Below are 12,368 nucleotides of genomic sequence, written 5' to 3'. Positions count from 1 at the left end.
TCATTAAATGTAGAGATAATAAAGTCATTATCCTAAAATATATGAAAAAGGGAAAATTGCATTTGATAGTCACAGTCTTTGCATTTATTTTTTTTCCAGTGGAAGACCCCAGAGGAATTAGATAATGCATCTCATGTGCCAATTCCTGAATAATTAAATAAAAATGTCTATAATATACATGGGTGTACACATGAGTCAATAAATGATAGATAAGGTCTATCGTTCATTTCTTCAACAGGGAATTCAGCGCTCACATGTCACATATGTTCAATTTTCATCCTACCAGTTGGAAACAAGCTCTGAATTGTGCTGATAAAAGCAGAATTCATGAAGAGCAGAAGAAAAAGAAAAGAATGTCTTTAGCTTAAGGAAAATGGAGAACCAAGAAATATGGAAAATTATACTTTTTTATGGAACTTATTTTTTTAATTGGAGTATGATTGAGACACAATGTTGTATTAGTTTCAGGTGTACAACAGTAACAGACAAGTCTACATTATGCCATCTGTCACCACAGGACACTATTACAATCCCATTGACTATATTCCCTATGTTATATCTTTTTTTTTTTTTAAGATCTTATTTATTTATTTGACAGAGATCACAAGTAAGCAGAGGCAGGCAGAGAGAGGGAGAGAAGCAGGCTCCCTGCTGAGCAGAGAGCCGGATGTAGGGCTCCATCCCAGGACCCTGAGATCATGACCTGAGCCGAAGGCAGAGGCTCAACCCACTGAGCCACCCAGGCACCCCTATGTTATACCTTCTATTCCCATGACTTACGCATTCTAAAACTGGAAGTTTGTAGCTCCCACCCCCTGTACATATTTTGCCCATCCCCCACCCCTCTTAAACTATACTTTTCATTTTTCCATACTTACAAAGGAAAAGTCAAGAAATGCTACTTTTTATATTAAGAGCAAGTTTCTAAAGATACAAGCAAACTTTTTATAAGAATGAGTATTCTTTTTTTTTGAAGATGTATTTATTTTAGAGGGAGAGAGAGCATGCGCGTGAGCGGGGGTAGGGAGAGAAGGAGAGGGAGAGAATCCTTAAGTCGATTACCGGCTGAGGATACTGTCCAATGCAGGGCTCCATCCCAGGACCCCCAAATCATGACCTGAGCCCAGATCAAGAGTTGGCCGCTTAACTGACTGATCCTCTCAGGCACCCCAAGAATGAGTATTCTTAATATTCTTTGCATTTTTTTCTGTAGAGCACCAAAAATCCTTTGATACCTATGCTCTAGAAAGACCTAGGAAATTCCATGGTGGTCTATGAGAGAAACACACCAAAAACGAAGGTCCTGTTAAGCCTCTAGGAGGCTAGCGAAAGGTTAGATAACCACCATGAGAAAATGCTAGTTCTTTTGTCCGCTGTATTTCAAAGTTGGCTTATTGGAAGAGCAGCTTGATACCTCTAAAGTATGTGTGAGAAAATTTAAAATAGAGATGTATTCTTTCTAACTGTACTAGGTACTTCCACGTGGCTGAATTAGTAAAACTCTGTGAGCATCTACTTTGCTTCCGGCCTTGGTTTGGTTGTTTCTGCCCGCCCAGTGCCTACTCTTTCTTCCTCTAACAGCTTCCCACCATTTCTAGGGGTAAAGGAATGGCTGATTTTCCTGCCCAGGGCAGCGAGGCTTGCTCCGGGACCTGTGTGCCGGCTTGCCCCGAGGGAGGTGTTCCTGTCTGACGGTAGCGCCTTGTCTGAGTGCAGATCCGTGGTCCTCCTGGAATTACCCAAACCTAGTCATTTCCGCCCCCTGTTTCAGCGAGCTTGCGTGGGGCCCATGTTTGCCTCTCAGAACCCTGTGGGACGCACTGCCCTCAAGGAACTTAAAAACTCACCAGTAAGGGAGATCAGACAAGTCCAAAAATAACTTTAAGTGCTTTAGGGGAGCTTCACCTGCTCCGGACTGTGTCTACACAGCACAAAAGGAAGTGGCAATCTGGCATGCATCCCGCTTGCTTTAACAAACTTGGCAGCCCAGCGGATACGTGAGACTTCCAAGTCCAGCAGAAGATCTCCAGAGAAGGGCTTCCATAGCTTCCACGGGAAATGCACTGTGAGTTGCTTCCTAGACTGGCATCGGGGACATGGATTAGGTTTTCTCCTTCCGTCTCTTTGGGTTCCCAGAACTTACTCATCTCCTAGTAGGAATTCGGAATGAAATGATGACAAAGATCCCACTACCAATTGTTTCTTGCTTTGTTTCGTAGCTTGGTTCATTTTAATTCTTTCCGTTTCTGAACGCTTCTTCACTCCACTTTGCATTTTGTACACACCTTTATTATAAAACAACTGCTGTTGATGGCATCCGTGTCTGTTCCCTCCAGGAAAGGAGCTGTGCTATTCACCTTCCTAATTCGGGACTCCCTAACCAGAGCTGTTTAGGGTTACACTGGTTTTCTACACCATCATTACTGAACAGATTTTTAAATTTTTTATTTCTATTTTAATTTTTGAAAAGATTTTTATTTATTTGACAGACAGAGACCACAAGAAGGCAGAGAGGCAGGCAGAGAGAGGGGGAAGGAGGCTCCTTGCCGAGCAGAAAGCCCGGTGTGGGACTCGATCCCAGGACCCTGGGACCATGACCCGAGCCGGATGCAGAAGCTTTAACCCACTGAGCTACCCAGGCACCCCTGAATAGATTTTTAAATTTTATTTATTTATTTATTTATTTATTTATTTATTTGAGAGAGAGACAGAGTGAGAGAGCATGAGAGGGGAGGTCAGAGGGAGAAGCAGACTCCCCATGGAGCCGGGAGCCCATGGGACTCAATCCCAGGACTCTAAGATCACGACCTGAGCTGAAGGCAGCTGTCCAACCAAGCCACCCAGGGGCCCCTGAACAGATTTTTTTTAAAATATTTTATTTTTATTTATTTGACAGACAGAGATCACAAGTAGGCAGAGAGGCAGGCAGAGAGAGAGGAGGAAGCAGGCTCCCTGCTGAGCAGAGAGCCAGATGCAGATGCCGGGCTTGATCCCAGGACCCTGGGATCATGACCTGAGCTGAAGGCAGAGGCTTTAACCCATTGAGCCACCCAGGCGCCCCGAACAGGTTTTTTTTTAAAGGAATTGTCCATGGACCCCACTCTGATCCTGCTGGAAGGTGCTGCCTCGCATTCTTGGGTTTAAGATGATAAAAACCAGAGAAATTTGTCTCTGTATCTTCTTTTTGAAGCACGTTTTGCTACTCCTCCATCTACTCATACTGTCCGGTCAGCTCTAAGCACCAACTGTCAATGTCCTCTCTAAACCTGGTTACATGAGCAGTTGAAACCCTACACGAAAGCGGAATTTCACCATCAAGATAAGTGAGGGGTGCCTGACTGGCTCAGTTGGTAGAATGTGCGACTGTTAATCTCAGGGTGGTGAGTTCTAGCCCTGTGTGTGGCATGGGTTACTTAAAATGCAATTTCAAAAAATAAGTAGAACAATGATCATTGGAAACAGGCATCCAGCCTGGGTTTCCCACTGAATAAGAGAGAAAACTGATTTTTAATATGTGTGAAACTTCGTCTAAAGGCAAGAGGCCCTGAGAGACTTTTAACTCTGGGATGACAGAGAAGCATTGTATAGGAAGAGGCAGAATCAGCAAGGCCATTTAAGAGCTTGTTTCAATAGGCTTTGCGAGAGATCATGAAGGCTTGAGGCAAGGAAGAAGAGGAAAAACGTCAGACAGACATTTTGGAGGAAAAAATGGGAAGGAGTTAGTAAGACCAGATACAGACCTTGGAGCTCTAGCAATAGAAAAGATAGGGGAAAATTTTTTTAATACGATAAAATATATATAAATTAAAATTCATCGGGGCACCTGGGTGGCTCAGTGGATTAAAGCCTCTGCCTTCAGCTCAGGTCATGATCTCAGGGTCCTGGGATCGAGCCCCGCATCAGGCTCTCTGATCAGCAGGGAGCCTGCTCCCCGCCCCCCCCCCCCGCCTTCTTGTGATCTCTGTCTGTCAAATAAATAAATAAATAGATAAAATCTTTAAAAAAATAAAATTCATCATTTTACCCGCTTTTAAATGTACAATTCTGAGGTATGAAGTGCATTCACATTGTTGGGCAAACATCACTACTGCCCATCATCAGAACTTTTTCATCTCTCCAAACTGAAACTCTATACCCATTTAACACTAACTCCCCAGTCCCTCCTCCCCGGGGCCCCTGGTAAACCATCATTCTCATTTCTGTCTCTATGAATTTGCCTATTCTTGATACGTTGCATAAGTGGAATCATATCATATTTATCTTTTTGTGTCTGGCTTATTTAAATTAACATAATGTTTTCAAAACAGAAATGATTTTGCTGTGTCTCACCTCCATTACAAGTCATTTAAGATAAAATTGTGTTTTTCAAAATGACACCGAATTATACATATGCTTATATTTAAGAAAGCCTATCTCTGGGTTTTCTGATTGCAAATTTTGGATAATTGAAGCTGAACTTTTCTCTTTTTCTACATCTGGGGCACGAGTGGGATGTGTGTGTAGGAGCTACACTTGCTTCACCTTATAGGTATTCAGCTTCTCAGAGGCCTTCCAACTCCTGGAAATGCAGCAGTTTCAGATCTTTCTCAAATTCTCCCTAAACGTCAATATATCTGTCAGGTCTCCTATTTCCTTCAGGTTCTGTTCTTTGCTAATAGGTCAAAGATGGTGACAACATGTTGGTATACATTTCCCAGGTAACACATTTAGGTTTTAATCAGGGATTTTTTTTTTTTTTTTTTTTTTTACTGGACCCTAGTGAGTCCTAGAGACAATGCAGAAATGGAAACTGCAAGAGAGAGGATGTGAGACTGGCCAGGGCAGGCTTGGGACCCTCCTAAATCTCTCGTGGAGATAGGATGGCTGTATGGTCCCAGCAAAGGCCACTAAAGGTGGATGGTACTTTAGTTGGCATTAAGCAAGGAGGAGAGTAGGAGCTTTTTACAGCATAGAATCCTCTCTGTTTGAGCTGGAAAGAGCCTTAGCGATTTTCCACTCCAGTCCCAAAACATGGGCTTGGAAATCAGAGGACCTGGGTTCAAGTTCAGACTTCACTCTTTACTATTTGACCTTGGGCAAGCCATTTGACCTCCTCTGTGCTTCACAAAAGGAGTTTTGGGGGAATGAACAAATTGGTATCTTCCTCATAAGATCATGGTAAGGGTTAAATAAAACAATACGTAAAAAGCATTTCTGTATTTATAAACTTAGTAGCTTAGAGCGATGTCATCATCCATAACATTATCATTTCTGTGGGTCAGGAATTCTGCAGTGGGTTAGCTGGGTTCTGGCTCTGGAGTTCTCCCAAGGGTACAGCCAGATGTCAGCTGCACTGTAGCCGTCTGATGGCTTGGCTGGGCCTGAAGGATTCACTCCTACCATGGCTGCCTCTCAGTTTTGGCTGGTCAGGGCTCTCCATGCGGGCCTCTCTGTGGGCCAGCTTGAGGGTCTTCATGACATGGCTACTGGCCCCCTCCAAAACAAGCAATTTTAAAGGTAAAACCCCAATACCCTAACACACCTGACATGACACACTACACTGTGGAATGTTCTACTAGGCAAACAGGCCTGCCCTGATCCAGTGCGGGAGGAGACTCTACAAAGATGTGATGAGAAGTAAGGGAGGACCTTGGAGGCTGGCTACCATGCCCCTCCTCAGCTCCAATTCTAGTTATGAATTACCTCAGGAATAGGAGAAGCATGGGGGTGGGGTGAGGTCTGGAGGGAGGCTCGAAATTGGCTCTGAGTGGGGAGGCAGGCAGACATGGAAGCGAGCCTCTTCCACCTTTGTCTGCCCCAACAGATGGTCCGGGAGGCAGCTTGAGTCCAGAAGGTGCAGCCCCTGAAGGGAGCCACAGACCTCAGGAACATGCTCGTGCCTGGAAAATACTGATAAAATGATTCCTCTTTCAAGCAAATCGGGTACAACTTTGAAACTTTTGACAAATGTCCTGTCCCTAACCCCTGGCTGGGCCACTGGTTTTATTTATTTATTTTTAGGATTTTCTGTATTTATCTGACACAGAGAGAGAGAGAGAGCAAACACAAGCAGGGGGAGTGGCAGGCAGGGGGAGAAGCAGACTTCCTGCCAAGCAGTAAGCCCGACAACTTCGGGCTCCATCTCAGGAGCCTGAGATCATGACCTGAGCCCAAGGCAGACGCTTAACTGACTGAGCCCCCCAGGCACCCAGGCTAGGGTTTTAGACAGCCGCTACTGCTCTAGCCAACATACTGAGTGTGTGGGACACAAGTCCATCTCTTCAGGTCTTACTGTCTCCCATCTCTGAAATGGGTTTGACTAATTCATTGGTGGTTGTTCTGAAAAGCAGGTTTGTCATTACAAATACGAAGTATATTTATTTTCATGTTATAATTTTGCTTTAACATATTCATTAGTTTGTTTAAAAGATCCTCATAGATGCATTAATCAACACATTTACTTGCTCATTTTTCTTCTAATTTTAGTTTTCAAAAATACCCAAAGGCTACATCCATTACAGGGTAATGGACTGCAAAATCTTTTTCGATTGCAATGAACAAATTTAGCGAAGTTACCAAAAAGAAAAAATACGTAATTCTGTGAACGTCTGTCAGTTCAAAAGAATCAAAACCATTGTTCTTGCTGTCCTCTACCACGCCCCTCTATCCTCATTCACTCTGACTTCACAGACGTTGAGAAAGCAGGAAATCCAGGGCATCTACCCTCAGAAGGCCTTGGAGGCCCATGGCTCAGGACTCCAGGAAGACGGATGTATCGAACACGCTCCAGGTTTGATTCTGATACAGGGCTTTAGGGTGGCTCACGACCAGTGATTTCCAGAGCCTTCCTTCTCGGAAGACTGAGAATGCTCAGCAGACAGATTGTGTTGGGGGACTCTTGGGCTACAGCCAGTCCCACTGTCTATGAGCTATTCTGGTGCCTTCTCTACTTACCTTGCAGACAGCATGAGCATTTTTTGAGGTGATTAACTATGGCCTTCCACCAACAGTCTTATTTATGATTCTTGAATTATAAACTGTTTCGATGGAAAAATTTCCCCAGAAATTTAAGAGCGATAATTAAAAATCGATAAAACACACAAGTTCAGGAAAACTTAGTACACCCAAATTCTTCCAGAAGATCCTGGTACCATTACATACATGATTATATTTAATTCAATCTAAGATGATTACTTCAAACTGGATTCTCCTGCTGTCTATTTTGGGTTCCTCAGGGATCCTGTGAAAAATCTGAGGAAATTTCTTGCTGATTGGGGAGATATTAAACTGCAACATATGGCCCACACATGTGATTAGTATTCCTCTAAGGAAAAATGCAAAGGATTATATTTAGAATACAGGGTATGTGTTCAGTGGTTCTGGATGACCCAGGGGATTATTAGGTTCTTCTTATGGAATTTTGTACAGTTGAAAGATGAATCAGGAATTCTGAATGTTTGGTGCGGACCTTGGAGCTCATCTGTAAGATTTTGCAGGTGTGAGGCCTGCCAAATTTTCAGTATCGTGTAGTTTCTTGAAAGGTGTTCATTCATACTGCTCTTCAGAGATTTTCTGAGTTTCATGGTCTCTGCCATATATTTTAGAGGAGTCTTTTCACACAGGTATCTTGTGAAGTAAAATATTAAGAAAGCTATGTTATTGGCCCCTAAATAAAATGGGGTGAGCACTATAATAGCATTGCCAGTTTTGTGCCTACAGTACCTTAAATGAAATAATTCTAAATTTCATTCCTTTTTGCTCTGATGTTTCACCACAAATGTGTTTTTACCACATATTTATTATGGAACTAGAGAAGGGAACATGGTTTCTGATAAAATTTTGACTCTCACTTTGGGGTCCTGGGAGGCCAGGGGCAGATCTCAGGATGACCTGCTGCTTTGGTCAAGGCCATGGCTAATCTGACCATCTCAGAAGTTCCTTAGTACCTTTTCCATCTTCTGGTAAAATGTCCTACCCTGCAACACAAACTCCTTGTTTTGTAAGTATCCAACTTCAACCACTAAAGTCCTAAGGTATGTAAGGGCTTCCAACTGCTTCTATGTGACATTTCCACTTGAATATCCTACTGTCAACTCAAAATCAATATCCTCTGCCCAGTCCACTCCTCCAGCAAACTGGTTCTCCCTCCCGGTTACCTGACTGCTGCCAGTTTAGTGACATCAACTTCTCATTTCCAGTCACTCCGGTATCTGAGAATTTTGGGGAAGTATAATTTTGTGCATTCTCTTACACTAACCTCTTTCTAAGTCCCTTTATTCATTTTTCTCTTCAAGCACTTGGATTCGCTTTCCACATTCCTCTCCTTTGACATCACATGGGACGCTTTGATTCTAGCTGTTCTCTGGTGTTCTTCCCATCTAGCTCAGCCTCAGTCCTGCCCAGCGATTCTTCAGGAACACTCTCCCTCTCCGTTGTGCTGCTGTCCTGGGCTCTAGGCGTCAAAGGCAAGCTTTAACTATTTTAGTTCACTCTCAAAGTCAAGGGCTACCTCTAATAAGAATCTACTCATGCGGCCTAATTTCCCACTATTGCCAAAAAACCTTCTACTTCAATCAGGTTAATTTCCTTGGGTTTTTTTTTTTCTTTTTCTCCCCCGCCCCACCCCATATTAGGTTCTTACTTGTTTATGTTTCATTTATTTTCTTCCTGAAATATTTCTTTTCCTACCTTTCAAATCTCCATATTCAGATCTCTGATAATCCTACCTCACAGTAGCTTCTTTCCCTACACTTAAAATCAACAAAAGCAAATCATAGCCATCAAAACTTCAATCCAGTAATACCATTTCTAGAACTGTATCCTAAAACATTAACTAGCAAATTAGAAAAAGCTCTTGTGCACAAAGTTTTTCCTCCCTTCCAACCCTATTTGATGATATTACTGAAGAAATGCAAACAAACCAGAAGTCCCAAGATAGAAATAAGTAATTATGGTACATCACTCTTGAGAATGCACAAAATGAATACTATAAAGACAATGTAATTATATAAAATCTGTAAAAATATAAAGCTAACTGGACAGTAGCAACAGAATGTAGTATTGAATGTATATAAATATTTTAAATCAGCCCTTAATATAAAAAACACTTTAAATCTGTCCTTAATATCCCAGATTGTAAATAAGCTTGATTAAGAAATGGTGAAGGGATAATTTAACCCTAAAGACATTGCTGGCACAAGAAAAACATTCATTTGCAAGTTTCTATGTAAATAAATTTAGACTTCTGTTAAAAAGACTCTAACATCTCTTATGCGCCTATGACATTCTAGTTATTTTATATCCATTTAATCCTTACAATATCCCCGGAGAGGGTGGTATTATTAGCTCCATTTTACAGATGGATAAAACAGGTTGAGAGAGGTTAAGTAATTTTCCCAGTATCACACACTTAGGTAATGAAAGGGAACACTTCTTTATTCTTAACAAAATTTCTGTTACTGAGGACTTGACTATCAAATAGTGTGCCTATGTAAGCTTTAACAAGTAGGGGACAAGAGAAAGAGGAGGCGGTGTTTGGGAATATTTACATGGACTTCTTAAGAAGTAGTCAAAAGCAATACAGAAGCTAATGATGAAAGCCACACCGGTGGACAAAGTGTCTTTTGGGAGCTCTGGGTCACCATTTTTAGCTTAACATTTAGGATTCAGAGATGACAAGGATGAGACTATGAATGTGCTTGAAGGATTTGATTAGGATGCAACCCAGCCTCAAAATCAGATAGAAGAATGGATGCTACCATCTTTCTGTAGACCAGAACCAGCTGATACTATAAGACTCTTTGTTTTCAAGTAATCCTGCAGCTTTTCAAAGGTGGTTGGCTCTCCAGACTCAAGTCTATTTCTGTGGCAGAGGATCCTCTAGTCACGCCCCATATAGATCATAAAAGCTTCGGAATCTTGACAATCTTTGATGGCAAGTAATATATCCATCTGCAGAGAATCTTGTAAAAGTAATGTTGGTGAAAACCTAGTATTACTCAATTTGTGGAACTGGTAGTCACCTGGGAAATGTTAGTTATTTCCGGGAATCCATGCATTTTCCCCAGGGACTTGAAAACATGGATTTCCCCCATTGAATAGGACAGGTGAGATGTTTTTGAGCTTCTTCCATGGTCTTCAAGCTATGTGGGGGTCACATAGGCCCTGGGGATGAAGTACTAGGGAGAAGTTGAATCTTATGGCGATTTGGTTATTAGGTCAGTCTTTGTCTCTACCCACAGTATACTGTACTTTTCAGAGCCTACTGATAAATAATGCCATTAAGTTAAAAAGATGAGGCTGTTCATATCTAAAAGGACTCAAAATTTATTTCACACTGGTGTGGTCCTCCCAAAATTCTGTCATCCATTACAAGCACCAGCAGGTAAGTTTCAGAACAGTCTATGAGGGTAGCATGAATTGGAGTACCGTTGTTTGGAAAGCCCTTGGCTGCTAGTGTGATCAAGATGGGCAAGGACGGTCTGTATATCTTTTGTGTGGGAGGAATATTCAGGTAAGAAGCCTGAAGTTAACAAGGTTAAATGGCAATGGTTCTGCCTCTCCTCCTTCCTGTATATGCAATTCAGGCCTTGTATTAAATTGTTTTGGCTTCTTTTTGCTTTCAAGTCTGCCCATGCTATATATTTTAACTTGAATCCACTGTGCAAAAATTCTGGGATAGGGATGTAGTGGGGGAAATTTTAACCCCCCATGATATGGTCCTATTGAGATATATGCAGAGATATATGTATCTCTCTTGGGGTGGTACTACACTGGTTAAAATTTGTAGTTTTGTGAAACCTTTTCCTTGGTAAAGAGTGAGAAGTCCAAGGTTTGGGAGTACCTCATATCTACCAGTCATCTTAGCATTGTCACCAACATCGTGTGAAATAATTTAGTTGTGTTGTATTTGCTAATGTGATATTGAAATCTCTAACAGTTTTAATGTTTTTTAAAAATTATTATTCATTTGAAAGAGAGAGAGAGAGAGTACAAGCAGGGGAGAGGCAAAGGGAGAGGGTGAAGCAGGCTCCCCACTGAGTTGGGAGCCTGACGTGGTCTTGTCCCAGGACCCAGAGATCATAACCTGAGCCACCCATGTGCCTCCCCCCCACCTTTTTTTTTTTTTTTTAAGATTTTTAGATTTATTTATTTGACAGACAGAGATCACAAGTAGGCAGAGACGCAGGCAGAAAGAGGAAGGGAAGCAGACTCCCTTCTGAGCAGAGAACATGATGCAGGGCTTGATCCCAGGACCCTGGGATCATGACCTGAGCAGAAGGCAAAGGCTTTAACCCACTGAGTCACCCACGCGCCCGCCTCCCCTTTTTTAAAGTTTTTTTTTTTTTTTTTTTATTCATTAGAGAGAGAGACAGAGAGAGCACATTGAACAGTTTTAAAAATTAAAATTCTTCACGTGAACAGCTTTAGCAGACGGAAAATGCTGAAATTAGCAAAGGTTCATGAATGACTCAGAACATCTACCAACTCTTCTATCAGACGACCTTAAAATTGCTGTGAGAGAGAAGAGAGACCCACTGGAGCTCTTGGTCTCTTTTAAAAAATACTTTTATGCCTACCTAAAGTCTCTTTTTATTATGGGAAGTTAGAAACAGTTTGGCTTTTAAACTTAAGAATTAATGAAATAAAATAAGACAAAATCAGAGAGGGAGACAAAGCATAAGAGACTCTTAACTCTAGGAAACACACTGAGAGTTGCTGGAGGGGAGGGGGGTGGGGGATGGGGTAACTGGGTGATGGGCATTAAGGAGGGCACGTGATGTAATGAGTACTGGGTGTAGTATGCAAATGATAATCACTAAACTCTACCTTTGAAACTAATAATACATTATATATTAGTTAACTGAATTTAAGTAAAATGTCAACAAATAAATAAACAAAACAGAAGAGGAATTCTATTCATTTGAATGATTTTCAAGCTAGATGACTAGTAAATCAACTTGGTATTTTCTTAGTTTCTATTCTCTCAAAAAAGAATTGAATGTTTTACTTTTGTTGTATATCAGATGAGAAGAGAATAAGTTACATGCCTATGTATACTATCTAGGGATCCTATTACAGAGAAATTTTAGACTTATTCTATTGCTACATGAGTGGTAGTATTTTTAATAAAAGCATGACTTTTGGCCATCATTTTATTTCCCCTTCCCTGGGATATAAGCAACACCGGCCTTTCTCCAGATCGTGAAGGAAAAACCCTATTATTCTCTCAGTGACCTTTGGCAAGCAGCTGCTCTCTTGAACTGTTCGTGTCTCTGGAGTGTTTGACTAAGGTTTCTTCTGGTCAAGTCATCGACAATCCAAATGTCAAACAACAATGTGGCCATTTTTCATTTTGAGATAAGTGTTTCTCCAATAAGATGATCAAT

This window comes from Mustela putorius, unplaced genomic scaffold (assembly GCF_011764305.1).
Source record: "Mustela putorius furo isolate JIRA1106 unplaced genomic scaffold, ASM1176430v1.1 tig00003869_pilon_pilon_pilon, whole genome shotgun sequence".
NCBI lineage: Eukaryota > Metazoa > Chordata > Mammalia > Carnivora > Mustelidae > Mustela > Mustela putorius.
This window is presented reverse-complemented; position numbering follows the sequence as displayed.